The sequence below is a fragment of the Rhinopithecus roxellana genome, chromosome 18, assembly GCF_007565055.1.
Source record: "Rhinopithecus roxellana isolate Shanxi Qingling chromosome 18, ASM756505v1, whole genome shotgun sequence".
NCBI classification, from domain to species: domain Eukaryota; kingdom Metazoa; phylum Chordata; class Mammalia; order Primates; family Cercopithecidae; genus Rhinopithecus; species Rhinopithecus roxellana.
The window spans coordinates 30,642,452-30,658,868 of record NC_044566.1 but is presented as its reverse complement, the minus strand read 5'-3'; the positions used below and the strand labels follow the sequence as shown (position 1 = coordinate 30,658,868).

General features: G+C 36.2%; 1 protein-coding gene across 19 annotated transcripts in view; it reads left to right on the top strand.

The window, feature by feature from the left end:
* Positions 1–16,417, top strand: part of RBM26 (RNA binding motif protein 26) — a 95,752-nt gene that overhangs the window by 620 nt on the left and 78,715 nt on the right. The window contains exon 1 of one of the 19 annotated variants that reach the window (XM_030922064.1): positions 2,576–2,597. The exons of the other annotated variants lie outside the window; for them this stretch is intronic. The gene's annotated coding sequence lies outside the window, so the exon portion shown is untranslated. Of the gene's footprint in view, positions 1–2,575; positions 2,598–16,417 lie in introns of those variants that run through there. 19 annotated transcript variants of the gene reach the window in all.

The window sequence follows — 16,417 nt, the reverse complement described above, 5'->3', positions numbered from 1 at the left end:
GGTTTCCCCGAGCGCCTGCAGTGGAGGCCGAAGCGGTGAACGGAGGTCCCAGGGCTCTGTGGCTTTTCCTCCTCGTCCACCTCGCTTCCAGGTTCAAGATACCCCCAAGAGCCTGACTCGAGTTTTATTTTATTGCTGAGCTGGTCTCATTTTCCCGGTATATGTAGACCGATTCCAACCCCCCACCCTCAATATTTTCCGAGGGCCTCAAAATCGGTTTATTTTAGTGAAACCGACTATATTTTCTTTTCTACAGACTATTTTACCTTGTTTTTCTAAATGAAGTAGACGGCCTTTATTAGGGATTCGGGCAGTTCTAGCTTAAATCACTCACGTTTCACCTAAATACAATTCCTGAAAGCAAGGCCACGTCTCCCATGTGCTGTCTGGCTCATCTGCACCTCTCTTCGCTGATTGAAGATGTAACAGGTGCTGAGGTGGCCAGTAAAATTCCCCTTTCCCGCCTACACGTTCGTTAGCTTGGAGAGGAGGAAGAAAATTGAATCTTCATACATATGGAATATTTAGCAGTTTTAAGTGGGATGCTATAGATAGACTTTGTCTTGGGGGGGAGCCCTTAGAGTGCTGAAATAGTCTTAGATTGGAAAATTTAAGGAGTGTTTTGACGACTTGTTAATACTAAATATAACATGGACCAAGTGCTTTATCAGAACTGGTTGATTTATAATAATGCAATGAGGAAAATTCACACATTTAATGAAGTTGTTAGGTACCTACTATGTACTACGGGACGCTTTGGGGATAGAGCTTTTAAATTCTAAAATCGACAAGAGATAAATCCAGATATTAATAGAGCTGTGACTATTGTAATAATCATGTAAAAGAGTGATTATGAGGGAGGCTACTTCACATTGGTCAAGGAAGGACTCAGAAGGTGACATTGGAGGAACATCTAAAGAAGCGAAGGGACCATCTGTGTCAAAGTCTTGGAAAAGAACGTTTCTTGCAAAAGGAAGAGCGAATGAAAGGCACTGTAGGAGAAGTAATTGTGGTGTGTTTCAGGAAGAGAAAGGCCACTGTGGCTGGAAGGAGCCTTGTGATGAGGGAGAGAATGTAAAGACAAGAAGTTGGACAAGTAGGTAGGGGCCACATCATGTATGGGAAGACGTGAGATGATTTAAAGCAGACAAGGACTGATTTAATTTTGTTTTTACTCTGCATATTTTGTAGAGACTGAGAGGGCAAGAATGGAAGTAAGGAGACTATTCAGAAGCATATTGTAGGCAGAGATGTGGCTAGTTTGCATTAGAGTGATGGTGGAGACAGGCAGATCCAAATACATTTCGTAAGTAAAATTAATGGATTAAATGTAGGAGATGAGGGAAAGGGAAATCAAGGGTGATGATCGCCTTAGATAATCCAAGCAATTGAATGGGTTATAGTAGAGAAGGCAGAGAACAGGTTAAAGAGAGAAGGAAAGGGGTTGGCTAGTTTTGATAATAAATACAGTAAGTATGAAGTCTGTGGGATACATCTAAGTGTGAGATCATTGCATGTATGAGTCTGGAACTCAGGACTGGAGAAATCTGGAGTCATGCAGATAGTATTTAAAACCATGACATTGTGGGAAATTTCTTACAAAAAATGTGTAGATAGGGAAGAGAAGAGGACCTAGTACTGACGCAGGAGGAAAACTGGGCTTTATGTCATTAAAGAACAAGTGTGTGGCAAAAGAGGAGTTTATGAAATGCTGCAGAATGCGTGAAAAAATGTAGGCAAATAGGTACCCCTTAGATGTAGCAAAGTGGAAGTCATTGGTAACCTTAGCAAAATAGTTTCACTGGAGTGGAGTTGTGCAGATGGAAGCCCTATTTCACTGTATTGGAGAGTGGGCATCATAGTACAGGGGTGAGAAGGAGAACTCTGGAGCAGAATGTCTGGTTTTGAATTCTGCCGCTGCCACTTACCAGCTGTATGATATTGGGTAAGTTACTTAACTCAGGGCTTCCATTTCCTCAACTGTAAAATTGGGAAAATAATGAATGTATATTAAGGAAATCTTAGACTACTGCCTGGTGTGTAATTAGCATTCAGTAGTTACTAGGTGAACACAAAATTTATAAATGTTTTGGGTTGAAATAGCTTTCCTTTAAGCATTCAGTTTCATATCAGATTTACTGCCGTATCCCCCGTCTTACCTAAATGAGAAGACTGTAGCCACTTAGAGTGTATGCTTGTAATTTTTCTTTAGTCTTAATAAAACATATTCCATGTATATAAAGCCTACTCTCGATGGCTGTAGCACTGCAGTCATTATGTTGTCGTAAATAAGGCACTGCTAGTAGAGCCTAGACACTGGGAATTGTCATTGGTCCTTTTCTAATGTATGTAGCTGTGGTAAAATTGAGCCCTTATCCAAGTTCTTGTCCTTTTAATTAAATTTCAGGTGGATTCTTTTGTATGATTTATAAAAGCTGATCCCAGTTATTTAAGATCAGTGATTTCTAACCTTGGTTTTGTGAAATGTTATGATCTGTTATCTAAAAGGATTTTTTATTTTTTTATTTTTTTTTTTGCTTTAACATTGTGATTACCAAACTACTCTGTTTGAGAGAGGAACATACAGAGGACCAAGGGTAAGCTGTAACTTGAAACTTACATAAAACTTTTTAGTTACCTATGCTGGTTAAATTCTTCATGGTTTTGGACTTACTCCACATTTTGAATGTGTTAATTCAGCAAACATTTATTTTAAGAGTACTTAACCTACTCTGTGCTAAGCAGTGTGCAAGATACTGGGGAAATAGGTAACAAGACGTGAAATGACTCTCTTCATTTTATTTACCATTTAGCAGGAAAGATAGGTGTTGAAGTCTGGGAACACTTCCCTGGTGTAATGTTTATCTCAGCTTGGAAGGATGAAGAACACTTTGCGGGGGAAAAGGATGGGATTGGAGACCTGTGAAAGCATTGTAGGTTTGGTGAACAGATTGTATGGAGGTCCTAAAAATGGACAAAAAAGATATCTTGGAGGAAGTGAAAGAAATAGAAAAAAGCAAGGGAGAAGAATGGCAGTGGAAAGCTCCAGAGAAAGGAGTCAGATCACACAGGACTTTGTTGAGTCATGTTTAAGACTTCGGATGTTATTGATGGTGGGAAGCCAGTGAAGGGTTTTAGGGCAAAAGAGTTTTCAGATGGATGTTTAAAAAAAAAAGCCTGGTTGTGTTTTCAGCATGGAATAGAAGTCTGCATATCTGTATTTTACTCTTTAATAACTTCTGTACATGTATCAGGGTTCTGAGTTTCATAAATTATTGAAAATAATTTTCAATGTCTTTTTCATCAAATTGAAAATTTTGAACTTTATTGTCATCTTGAAACGCTTAAGACTGATGTTTTGTTATCTCAAAGTTTTGCTTAGTCATACTTGCCAATAATATGAGACTAAATGTTAGTCTTTTTTCTAATATTTCGTTTGAATAAGAAGTCCTGAAAAAAAATTAAGCTCTTTTGTTGTAGTAAACTTACAAAAACAAACAAACAAAAAAAAACTTTCTACTGTATTTAAAACTTTTAAGTGGACTTACTCATCAAAGTCATGTTTTTTGTTTGTTTTGTTTTCTGAAGAGACACCAAAAGATCTAATGAAACTTTAATTTTTTAGAAAATAAAATTGAGGGGCAGATGGATGTAATGATGTACTCAGGTTTTGTGAGTTGAGTAGTAAAGAAGAAAATGCCTAGTGTTGTGCTTCTGCCACTGTGTAGTGCTGTGGAGGAAGTGTGTGGTGGAAAGAAGATCTCTGTGTCCAGATAGATGAGTATTCAAATCTCTCTTCTGCCGTTTATTAGCTGTCTAGGCAAAGGAACCTCCTCTTTCCTTATTGGTATAATAGGAAAGGGTTGAATGGGACACTTGTTTGAGAGCCTTGCCCTTCCCCTCCTTTCTTAGATAATTGGTTGATTAAACACAGATAGGTTACATTACTGCTGTTGCTACTGTTAGAATTATCACCAACACTCCTGCTGTGGCTACCACCTAACTATATGCGTTGTTGTTAAACATTTTGTATTATTGTACTTACAAGTTTTATGAGGTAAGCATTGTTATCTCTCCATTTTGCAGGTGATGATACTGAGGCACTGAAGCATGAAGTTAAGATTTAATTGCCCACAGTAATTTAAACTGTGGGCAAACTCTAGAGCCACACGCATATTCTTAATTTACTACTACACCATGCACCATTCTGGTGTTTTCTATTACTGTATATACTTTTTTACTATGACATTTTCATAATATTGGCTACTATTGTAAAAGAACAAAATTCTAAAGCATCGTGGTTGTCAGTGCTTTAGAGTTTAAGAAATAAACATCTTTGGAGTTTTTGTAGTATTTTTTCCTTCACCTGTGCTTGTTACTACACCTTTCTCACCATATTAAAATTTATTTTTGTTCCTGTCTGATAGGAAGAATTATTCTTTTGGGTTTGCTAAATGATCTTTTTACTGCTGAACTTTTGAGTATTTTTGCTTCCTTTGACCTTTCCTTTTCAATTGGCTCCTTTTGGCATAGTAAGTCCATTTCCCATTCCTTAGGAAAAACTCAGCAATAATAGCAAAAAACAAAACAAAAAATAAAATGTTTCTAGTTACTTTCTTGCTAGCTTTCTGTTCCTGTCGCTGGTAAATCTTGAAGTAATAGTCAGACTTTTAATTTTTTGTTAATTTGCCCTCAACCATTTACTTCTTAATGTCTTGGAATAGAATTTCTTCGTTTTAATATAATTAGAGCCAAAATTGCTTACCTCAGTGTTACCAATCAATTTATATTTATTGAAATAAAGGCCCAAACTTTTATATTTTTTGCCCTATGCATGTGTAACATCAGTGTTGATGCCACCTTTTTAACTTACCTTGAATCCCTAATATGTTGATTCCTTTTCTTAAATCAGTCTTACCCTCTTTTGTTCCTTTTCTTCAGATTCTAATTGTGTTTTTCAATGTTGTTTCATTGACATTTTTTTCTTCATCCATTTTTTACTTCTGACATTTCATTAATTACTGCTAAGATGTAAATGTTTGTCTTCTCCAGAATTATTGTTGAAATTTAATTGCATTAAGTATTAAGAGGTGATTAGGTCACGGGGGCTTTGGCTTTGTTGATTGGATTAATGCCTTTATAAAAGGTTAGTTTTGCCTCTGCCCCTCTGACTTCTGCCATGGGAGACCTCTGACTTCTGCCATGGGAGGAACTCCAGAGGATGCAGTGTTCAAGGTCTGTCTGGGAATCAGAATTGCCAAACCTGCCAGTACCTTGCTATGGGACTTCTCAGCCTCCAGAACTGTGAGCTAATAAATTTCTTTATAAATTGCCTGTCTTGTATTCTGTTATAGCAGCACAAACGGACTAAGACCTTTCCCATGAATGGTTTTCTTTGTAATCCATGCCAATGGTTCTTAAAAACTTCTTTGGGAGTGTATATTGTAGATCCTTTAAAGTCTGATTGAAGACAGCCTCCCTAGGATTTGCAAATACATACACATTTGCATTGAATTTCAGAGCTTTTCACCCTGAGCTTGTTAATGGATTCCAAACTAGAACCTCTACTCTGCATTTATTTTCACATAAGTATATTTAGACTTAACCACTCTTCACAGTCTTAAGCTTTTATCTCTAATTACTGGCTGTATATCTGCTTGGATCTCTCATCTAAACTTCAAACTAATTTCTGAAAAGAAGTGTTCTCTGGATTCACTTATTTTAATTTCACTTCTCCAAATTATGCTGCCTTGAAATTTTTTGGCTTCTCCTCCCTCCCATTCACTTAGTCATGAGGTTCTCTCTTAATAATCCTTACTGGCGTTGCTTAGTAGGGGGCTCACACTCCGTATCTAAATGATTGCAATTTGCTTTCTAACAAATCTGTTTTTATCTCTAGGCCTTTCTCCCTTCCAGTTCTTCTCATATGGATGCCCAGCCTTGTTTATATCCCATTGCTTGATCAAAACCTTCAGCATTCCCAGATCATAAATTGCATACTTTTAGCTTGCCTTTAAGAAAGCTAATGATTTGCTTTAAATTATCTTTCCATTTATATCTTTCTACTTTTTATGAGTCTTAATTTCAGCAAAGGTGAACTTTCGTGATTCACTGTCATGTTATTTTTACTGTTTCTTTTTTCTGAACATTAGTAGTAGGCACCATTTATTGAGTGCTTACTATTAATATAAATCATTATACAGTCATTGTGTGCAAGATAGGTTCTTGTTTCTTGAAGATGAGGAAATTGAGTATTAGGAAGATGAAATAGCGTACTTTATTCATAGCTAGTAAATGATGGAGACAGGATCCAAAAGAAGATATTTTGATTCCAGAGCCTTGTGTTATGGTATACTGTCTTTGTATCCTTTCTGTGTGTTGAAGTCAAAGATGAAGTGTGATTCCAATTCTTCCAGAAAGCTATCCGTGATCTATCCAGCTGGACGAAGTGACTCCTCCCACTATGACTTCTCAGCACTGGTTTCAGTTGTCATGACACTCATCACTTGTACATTAAATTATTTAGTTGTGTTATTTTAGCTTTATTATTAGAGTCTCAGGTCCTTGATGGCAGATTCCAACTCTTAAGATTTAACTGTATTCCTGTTCATTATATACATTACCTAGCACAATGCTTTGTGTGTAGTGTATATCTGATTAAGTGCATTGGTTGAAATTTCAAGGTTGTGCACCTAAAGCCAAGGGAAGAGGCAATAATTTGGGTAAAACTATAGAATCTACCCTACTTCAGAACAGCAGATATGTGAGCCATTTAAAGATTAAGTAGTCTTTGGGTCTACTTCTCTATTTTTACTCCTAGCACCTTCAGTTTAGGTAAAGCTTTAATTCAGATTTTTTTTTTTTTCTTAGAGGGAAAGGTCACTGAAGTATATTAATATTTACTTGTTAAAGTATTATTGAATGTTGCTATGTGCAAGATTGCTGTCTCCGTAGAGCTGCACATAAAAGAATTATAGTAATTCTAACCTGATGAATTTTATAGCTGGTAGAAGAGTTAGTAGTCTGTCATTATTGGTTAAAACATTTTTCTTTATCTCTTTATCCCCTTAACTTTTGATGAATTGACTTTCATAATCACATTTTGCTGCTGCAATCTTATTTGGCCTTTCCGTCTGAATGCTGAGTGGTTAAAATGCATTTAGTACTTTTTTTCTGTATGTTTTAGCTCTTCCTTATTGTTGGCTGACAGTGCTGCTCAAAATTATTTTACATGCTTAAACCAGGAGACAGGGACTGTATTATGAGTAAAATGTAAAATATTGCCATGCTAGGTATATACATAACCTAAGCTTGAGAATGACTAACCCAAGCTTGAGCTAAATAGCTTCTAAGATTTTTTTTTCCCTCTTCTTGCTTCCTTTGTGCCAGAGAAAAGAATGAATGAGAGAAATGAATGAATGGTAAAGTGTTCCTAATAGACTTATTCTTTACTCTCCTACTACCTACCTTATTTCTGTGGAAAAAATCTTTTCAATTTACATACAGTAACTTTGAAATAGGTAAAAGTTTATTTTTAACTTAGGGTTTTATTTAGTATCTTTTATGTGTGTATTAAATAATGGAGTAAGTTCAAGATCTGTGACTTAGTGATTCTTCTTGAGATATTTTTCCTGTATAGAAACATTTCTTTTGTTATATATTTTTTTCTGTGACATGTTTTACAAGTGCTTTTAAACTTTTGATTTTCGAATTTTTATTTTTAGTATAAAGAAATATATTGTATATTGACTTTGAATTCTGAAATTTTACTAAGTGTACTTATTCTAGTAGCTATTTTATAGATTCAGTGGAATTTTCTTACACCAATCTCATCATCTATGAGTAATGACCATCTTTTCTGATTTTTATACCTTCATTTATTTTTTTTAGCTGTTTATTTTTGAGGCGGAGTCTGGCTTTGTCGCCCAGGCTGGTGTGCAGTGGCATGATCTCAGCTCACTGCAGCCTCCACCTCCCAGGTTTAGGTGATTCTCCTGCCTCAGCCTCCCAAGTAGCTGAGACTATAGGCACGTGCCGCCATGCCTGGCTAATTTTTAGTAGAGACGAGGATTCATCATGTTAGCCAGGATGGTCTCGATTTCCTGACCTCATGATCCACCAGAGGATTGATTTTCAAATATTAAGCCAATTTTGTATTCCTGAGATAAACCAGGCTGAAATCATGTTGTATTATGCTAGATTTGATAATATTAAAACAAGTGGAAGTATTCAATCCTCTGTTTTTCTGAAAAAATTTATTTAGGATTAGTACTTTTTTTTTCTTAAAATTTTTGGGATCCTTCACCAGTGAAGCCATCTGGGACTGAAATTTTTGTTGTGAGGATTTTTTGATTATAAAATCAGTGTCTTTGATAGTTATAGGGCTGTGTAGGTATTTCGGTTTCTTCTTGTGTCACTCTTGACCATTTATGATATTCAAGGATTTTTCTGAAGTTGCCAAATTTATTGACATAAAGTTACATGCATTGTAACCTTACTGTTCATTTAATAACTAGGATTTACTGTGATGCTTCCTTTCCCCTTTTTAATTATACCTTTGGTTACTCTTTTATTTTCTTAATCAATTTTGCTATTGGCTTTTCAGTTTTACTCAGCTTGTTAAAGAACCGTGTTAACTTTTTTTTCTATTTTCTATTTCAGTATTTTATTTTTATGATTACCTTTGAAAGCACTTTGGGTTTAATTTGCTGTCCTTTTCTTCTTAAAGTGGAACCTAGGTCATTGGTTTTACACCTTTCTTTCAGCTATTTTATGATATTGTTCCATTGCCACTGTCATCTGTTGTTTCTGGTGAGAAATCTGCTGTCATTTGAGTCTTTGTTCTCCTGAATGTAATGTGTCTATTTCCCCCCTCTGACTACCTTTAGGATTCACTTCCTTTTATTTGGTCAGCAATTTGACTATCGTAGGCTTGTGTGTCTGTGTTTGTGTTTTATCCTTCTTAGATTTGCCAATTTGGGTCTGTATTTTGGGTCTTTCATCAGTTTTAGAAAGTTCGTATTCACTATATCTTCAAAATTTTTCTGCCCCATTTTTCTTTCCTCTTTTACTGAGACTTTATATTTAGTTCCTTGTATGTTAGATTATTTGATATTATCCTACAAATCTCATGTATGTTTTAAAAAATTACTTTTGTCCCTTTGCTTTTGATTTGGATATTTGTTATTTTCTTTCTTTCTTTTTTTTTTTTTTAAAGAGACAGCATCTCACTCTCTTGCCCATGCTGGAGTGCAGTGGCGTGATTGTAGCTAATTTCAGACTTGACCTCCTGGGCTCGAAGGATTCTTGTGCCTTGGTAGCTGGGATGTCAGTCACACACCACCACACCCAGCTGATTTTTTAATTTAATTTTTTTTTTTTTTTTTGTAGAGATGGGGTCTATGTTAACTAGAGTTGTCTTGAACTTCTGGTGTTGAGTAATCCTCCCACTTCAGCTTCCCAAAGTGCTGAGATTATAGACATGAACCTCTTTCCCTGTTTTCAAGTTCACTATTGTTTTTTCTCTACCGTTTCCAGTCTGCAAAGGAGAGTTATTTCTAATTCAAATTTTTTATTTCTAGGTTTTCCTATTTGGCTCTTTTTAATAGTTTCTATGTATTCACTGAAGTTCCCCAGCTCTCCATGCATGTTGTCCACATTTTGCAGTAAATTCTTTAGCATTTTTATCATTATTGTGAAGTCCCCATCTAATCTATTATTTGGGCAGTCTCTATGTTTCCATTGACTATTTCGTCTCATGTAGATCACATTTTCTTACTATTTTGTGTTCCCTTCAGTTGGTTTTATGCTAGATCCTTTGTGTAAAAGGACTGTAGAGACTGAAGTAAGTAAGATTTATTGTCAGTAAGGGGCATGCCTTTTTTTTTTGTTAGGCCACTTGAGTGGAGGCTGAGTCATTTAGTTGCCCTGTAGTCTCATTGGTTCTGGGCTTTGTAACAACTTTCGTTTGAATCAGTTCCACATTGGCTTCAAATGCTTTGAGGGCAGAATCAGAATTTTCCCTTTGGGGCTGGGTACCATGACTCACACCTGTAATCCCAGCACTTTGGGTGCCAAGGTAGATGGATCACCTGACATCAGGGGGTTCAAGACCAGCCTGACCAATGTGGTGAAACCCCGTCTGTACTAAAAATACAAAAATTAGCCGGGTGTGGTGATGGGCACCTGTAATCCCATCTACTCAGGAGGTTGAGGCAGAAGAATTGCGTGAACCCAGGAAGCGGAGGCTGCAGTGAGCCGAGATGGTGCCACTGCACTCCACCCTGGGCAACAGAGCGAGACTGTCAACAATAAAAATAAAATAAAATTTAGCTAATTACCACAAGGGGGCTGGACTTCCTTTCATTCAAATATGACCTTGAAGGTCTTGATGCATGTTGAGAAAGGCATGGAATAGAGGAATGGATGCTACAGAAGGAAATTGGGAGGAAGCGAGAGAAATACTTACGGAAAGCCTTTATATGCTTCCAAAAACAGCACTTTGATTCCAGAGGGCAACGTTTATTTGCCCTCTTGATAGAAAGTAATAACCTCTTAGAGGACTTAGGGCTTGAGGTAAGCACTCGCAAATGGCAAAAGAAGAATTTCTCTTCCTCCCAAAGGGGTGCTAACTCAAAAAGCAAGTAGGTGGAATCAAAGGGCCAGAGTGAGCCCTTATGCAGGTTGACAAACTGCTTCAAAAGCCACCAGAAAACTCAACCATGGGGCATAACAGGAATGGAAAGCATATAGTAAGTCATAAGTAGCTGGCAGAGCTGCAGTTCCAATTAGTGTTTGTCCCAGCAATGTGCCAGCAGACAGGGGAAGGGTTGGAGGTCATTTAGAACAGGTATACATCTCGGGATATCTGTAGGGGATCCTGGGTCTTTGCTACTGTGTAAACTCAGTAAAAGCCGCAGGTGCACAAGTAAGAAGTGTGTGTTTAAGAAGTCATGTGGTATGCAGAGTGAAAACAGAGAGGCAGACTTCCTCCCAAGGTGAACAGTCCAGCAGGTGCACACAGCCATTGCAGAACAAACACACACACACACACAAAAAGAATAGGCAGTGCCGCTTCTTGCGGAAAAGCTGAGTTTAGTTGAAAAAAGAGGAAATGCAAAGCACTACACGGTTTTAGGCTTTAGCCCTATCATTCTCGTGAGGCTCGTGTCCAGGAGGGTAATTAGTGCCTCATTTCTACTCGGTGCAGACCCCAAGGTCCTTCCCACCCCCACGAGCCACTCAATAGGGTGATCTCAGTGGTCAGATGGGGGAGCAGAGCCACTTGTGACCAAGAGGAATTGTTCTGATGGTTGGTTAGTAAGCTAGACAGCGAATGGGAGAATAAATGTGGTTTGAATGCCTCCAGCCGAAGACAGCACTCCGTACAGGTCTCTTACGAGCAGGGAATGTACCCAAGTCATGCAGCACAGACGTATGTTAACTGCTGCAAATTCCTGTGGGTCTGCAGCAATCTCACTTCTTGTCTCCTCAGAAGAAAAAATTCGACCGAGGAGATATAAGGCAGAAGGAAAAACTGAGGCAAGTTTTAGAGCAGGAGTGAATGTTTATTAAAATGCTTATTAAAATGCTTTACAGCAAGTATGAAAGGAAGTACACTTGGAAAAGGGCCAAGTGCCTCTGGTTCCAGGTTTTTGAATTGCTGGGGAGATCTTTGTTCTTCAGTCTTACCTCCTGCCTTTATGACTTTTGGAACTGTGTTTCAGCAGTGTTGTTCCTTTCCTTGTCTTTTGAATGGTAACCCACCCAAGAATGCCTCAGAGGGGTTTCCCTCAGCCCTTGTGCTCTACCCTCAGACTTTGTTAGCTGGAAGCTTTTAGTTTCTTGGTGATCACTTCTAGTTCTTCCTTGCTCCCAGAATTACTCATGAGTCTTTGGTTAGTAAGTGCTGATGAGTGGCTGTAGACTCACTTTGTGGCTTGTGGTACTTCTGATTCTAATTTCTCTTGACAGCACATATATATGACTGCTAAAAGATGTTTTAAAGTTTGGCTGGTTTCTCTTTACCTCCATCTATGGAGTCACATTTTTCTTCCTGACTTTCCACCAGGAATGAGAGTAAACATGGGTTTCTTTGCTCTTCTGAAGGGCTTGTCACTTTCTGGAATTTAGTTAGTTCATTTATGAATTTTTTTTTTGGTCTCCTCAAGCTCTTTAGGTTTTAAAAAATACTATAGTTTTGTAGTTAAAGTGGCTTGTTTTTTGTTGGGGTGAAAGCAATGGTCTCTTGTGATTTTGCACATCCAGCCTGAGATGGAATGGCTAATGTAGTTTTAATGTGCATTTGTCTTATAAAAGTTAGGTTGAAAAATTTTTCCTATGTTTATTTATATATATAAAGTTTTGTAAATTATATATAGATAATATGTATTTTTATACATTAAATATGTTTATATGTATAACATATAACATATCATTATATAACTAATATATTAGGATATATGTTTATGATTTATGATGTAACCATTACTTATATATAATACATACTTATATAATTATTATATATAATATATAATGCTCCAGAGATTAATTTAATAATTTAAGAAAATAAGCTTTTTTCCCTAAAAAGTAATGGTTACATCATAAATAATGTGTAATGTAATTATGTATGATTACTAATTATATATTACTATTATATAATTATAGTTACATATGTAATTATAATTATGTAATATATAATTATATGTTGTACGTTACATATTATGTATTTTTTTCTGTTGATTGTTCTTACATTCCCTAGTTTTTCTGATACATTGTTGGTTTCTTAGAAAGTTGATTTGTAGGAGCTTTTCATGTATTAGGGAAATTGTGATATGAGCTACAACTTTTTCTTTCCCATACTGACATTTATGTTTTGATCCAGCTTGTGTTAATTTTTCTAATATAGAAATGCTTCAGCTGGGTGCGGTGGCTCACACCTGTAATCCCAGCACTTTGAGAAGCTGAGGTGGGTGGATCATTTGAGGTCAAGAGTTTGAGACCAGCCTGGCCAACATTGTGAAACCCTGTCTCTATTAAAAGTATAAAAATTAGCCTGATGTTGTGGTGGGCACCTGTAATCCCAGCTACTTGGGAAGCTGAAGCAGGAGAATAGCTTGAACCCAGGAGGTGGAGGTTGCAGTGACACGAGATGGGGCCATTACACTCCAGCCTGAGCGACAGAACAAGACTCTGTCTCTAAAACACTCACACGCACACAAAGAAATGCTTCATTTTATGTAGTTGAATTTATCCTTTACTCCATGGAGTCTAGATTTTCTATTGTAGTCATAGTCAGAAAAACTTTCCCTGTTTTGAGATAAAATTACTGCCAATGATAACATAGCAAAAGTTATCACTAGTTGTGCTTACTGTATGCCAGCGTACTAATTGATTTACCAGTCAATTAATGAACTCTAATTGACAATATATATGCTATAAATCATATTATGACCACGAGAAGTCAGGCAAAATGGAAACCAGTCACTGTATTTTGTCAAATAGTATCACACGTATCCTTTATTATCTTATTTTGAAAGAAAATCCAGGTATGAAGTAGGGATAAAGCCGTATTTATGTATTTTTATCCAGATGCACACAAAGGTGTCTCTATAAAACTTGACTGCATAATCCATGTTTTCCCAAGGATTTAAGATGCAACCTTAAATAGATACTGAGTTCTTATATGTATTTGGGTTTATTCTAGACTTTTTATATGTTATATTTATCTGTGTCTTTTATACTTTTCTCTTATTTTTGGTGATAAAAGGCTAGTCCCCTGTCAATAATGTTCAGTTTTAGAATTTTCCTGCCTGGTTTTGCTTGACTGCCCTTGCCCCTCAACTTTATTATGAAAATTTTGAATATACAGAAAAGTTGAAAGAATTTTACAGTGACATACCCATCATTGAGATTCTGCCATTAACATTTTAGTGTGCTTGTCACTATTATCCTTTGGTTCATTTCAGAATAAATCGCAGATGTCAGTGCACTTACCCCTAAAGCATGCATACCATGCTTTACTTCAGGATTTTAGTTTTATTTTAGTTTTAGAATTTAGATACAATCAAGTGCACAGATCTTAAGGGTACCATTTTGTAGTTTTGACAAGTGTATACATTTTTGTAACCCAGTCACCTGTTAAGATAAAGAACATTACTATAGCCCTGCAAAATTTACTCATTTCTTTTCCCATGCCCACACCTACCTCTAGAAGGAAGCAGCGTTCTGCTGTTTTTCCACATATATTAGGATTGCCTGTTGTAAAACTTTCTGCCAATGGCATCAGAGTATTGTTTTGAGCAAGGCTTCTTTTTAACTCCTTGTAATGTGCCTGAGATTTATTCGTATTATTGCATATATCTGTAGTTTGCTGCTTTGTATTGCTAAGTAGTATTCTGTTGTCAGATTCATGGTATATACAGTAGTTAATAATAATGCTCTCATTATTTTTAGGCTGGATTAGTTAACACAGTTTCTTAAGTCTTATGAATTGAAAATAGTACATGATGGTTCTAATAAAAATTTAAACAGCGTAGAAATAGAAACCAAAAATGAGTCTTCTTATTGCTTTCTGATTCTCATATGTAAACATGTAAACATATATTTGTAAAAATAAACCTATATGTGCCACCTATTTATGAAGATACATAACTTTTTTTCATAGATAGAATCATTTATATGTTACTACTGCAACTAGTATTTCCAGTAACACTGCACATCATCCCATAAAAGTATACTATTAGGTAGATTCCTATTCTTTCCAGTGGTTCCATAGAATTCCATTATGTGAGTATATTGCACTTTGTTTAAATAGTACTTTATGATGTAATTATTACTTTTTAGGGGGAAAAAAGCTTATTTTCTTGAATTAAGTAATTCCTGTACATAGTCAAGGAAAACTTAAAGACTTTGAAATGAAAAGCAAAATCCTCTTCACGTTTCCCATCCTTGAACTTTTACTATTAATATGTAGTTTTTATGCTGTTACAATGGCTGAAATCCAACGTTTTTGCATGACCAAATCATCTACGGCCATACCACTGTGAACACCCCTGATCTCATCTAACTTGGAAGCCAAGCAGGATTAGGCTTGGTTAGTACATGGATGAGAGACTATAGTTTATGTAACCATTCTGTTCTTATTTGTCATTTAGGTTATTTTCTTTTTTCTTTGGCTTTCCAAATAACTTTTTTTTCCCCTGTTTCTTTTTTTCTTTAACAACACAACTGGTACACGGTTTTTGACTTTCTAAATAGCTCTGCAATGAACATCTTCCTCTGTGTGTATGGTTTGCTTTATTTTCATTAGTAGAAGTTATTTTCTAGAAGTCAGCTAAGGCTGCTATTGGGGGCTTTCTTAGTATTAAGTATACTTTCTTGGTTTAAATCCAGTAGTTCAGATGAACTTGTTTTATGATGTTATGTATTGCATTATTAGTAATTCCTCATTTTGTTTTTTAAAGAGCCATTTTAAAAGAAGTGACAGGAGATAGTGTGTCAATGTAAATTCTAGCCTGCTTTTGAGTTCTCTATATCTCTGCTCCATACATTCTGCAATTATTTATTTTCCATTTTACAGGCAATTTAAAAGTCGATAAAAAACATTTATAAAGTCTTAAATGAAGTCACTTATAAATGAAAAGTGTTTGAATGATTACAGATTCCACATAGCATTAATATATACTTCAGCAGATCATTTTTTTGTTGCTCTTTGTAATAGTTATAAATGCAATAACAGGTGCTGTAAGGCATATAACTTGTGATCTTTTTTTGTGCATATTTTGTGAGAGATTGTCATTGTGAGGTTTCTTCTATGTTACTGTTATTTTCTTTAATGATCTCTCAAATACTTATCTTACCTTTTTAAAAAGTTTAATTTTTTATAGTAGCCGGCAGACTGTGAAATAGGTAGACCTTATTTTGAAAACTGCTTTATCAACTTGCAGTTACCAGTCTGTAAAGTTATAAATGTACTTTCCTAAATTGAATCATGTTGAGTTTGGATGCCTCTGATGACGTTAAACAGCCAAATTGGAGGAACAGTTAAGTTCTGTGAGAATACATGAAGTTTGGAGGAATCATGAGTATACATTGTGATTAGGAGAAGGTTCTTGAATCCACCTAACCTCTGTGGGTTTCAGATGTAGAGAAAGTTTTATTGCCATACTGAAGTGATCGGACAATTTTGGAGCTATATTATGAGATGTGGTGAAGGTTAAAACAGGAGTTCCTTGATCCGATCTCTTTTTAAGAATGTTGCTTGCTGGGCACAGTGGCTCATGCCTATAATCCCAGCACTTTGGGAGGCCCGAGCGGGTGGATCACCTGAGGTCAGAAGTTCAAGATCAGCCTGGCCAACATAGTGAAACCCTATCTCTACTTAAAGTACAAAAATTAGCCGGACATGGTGGTACAT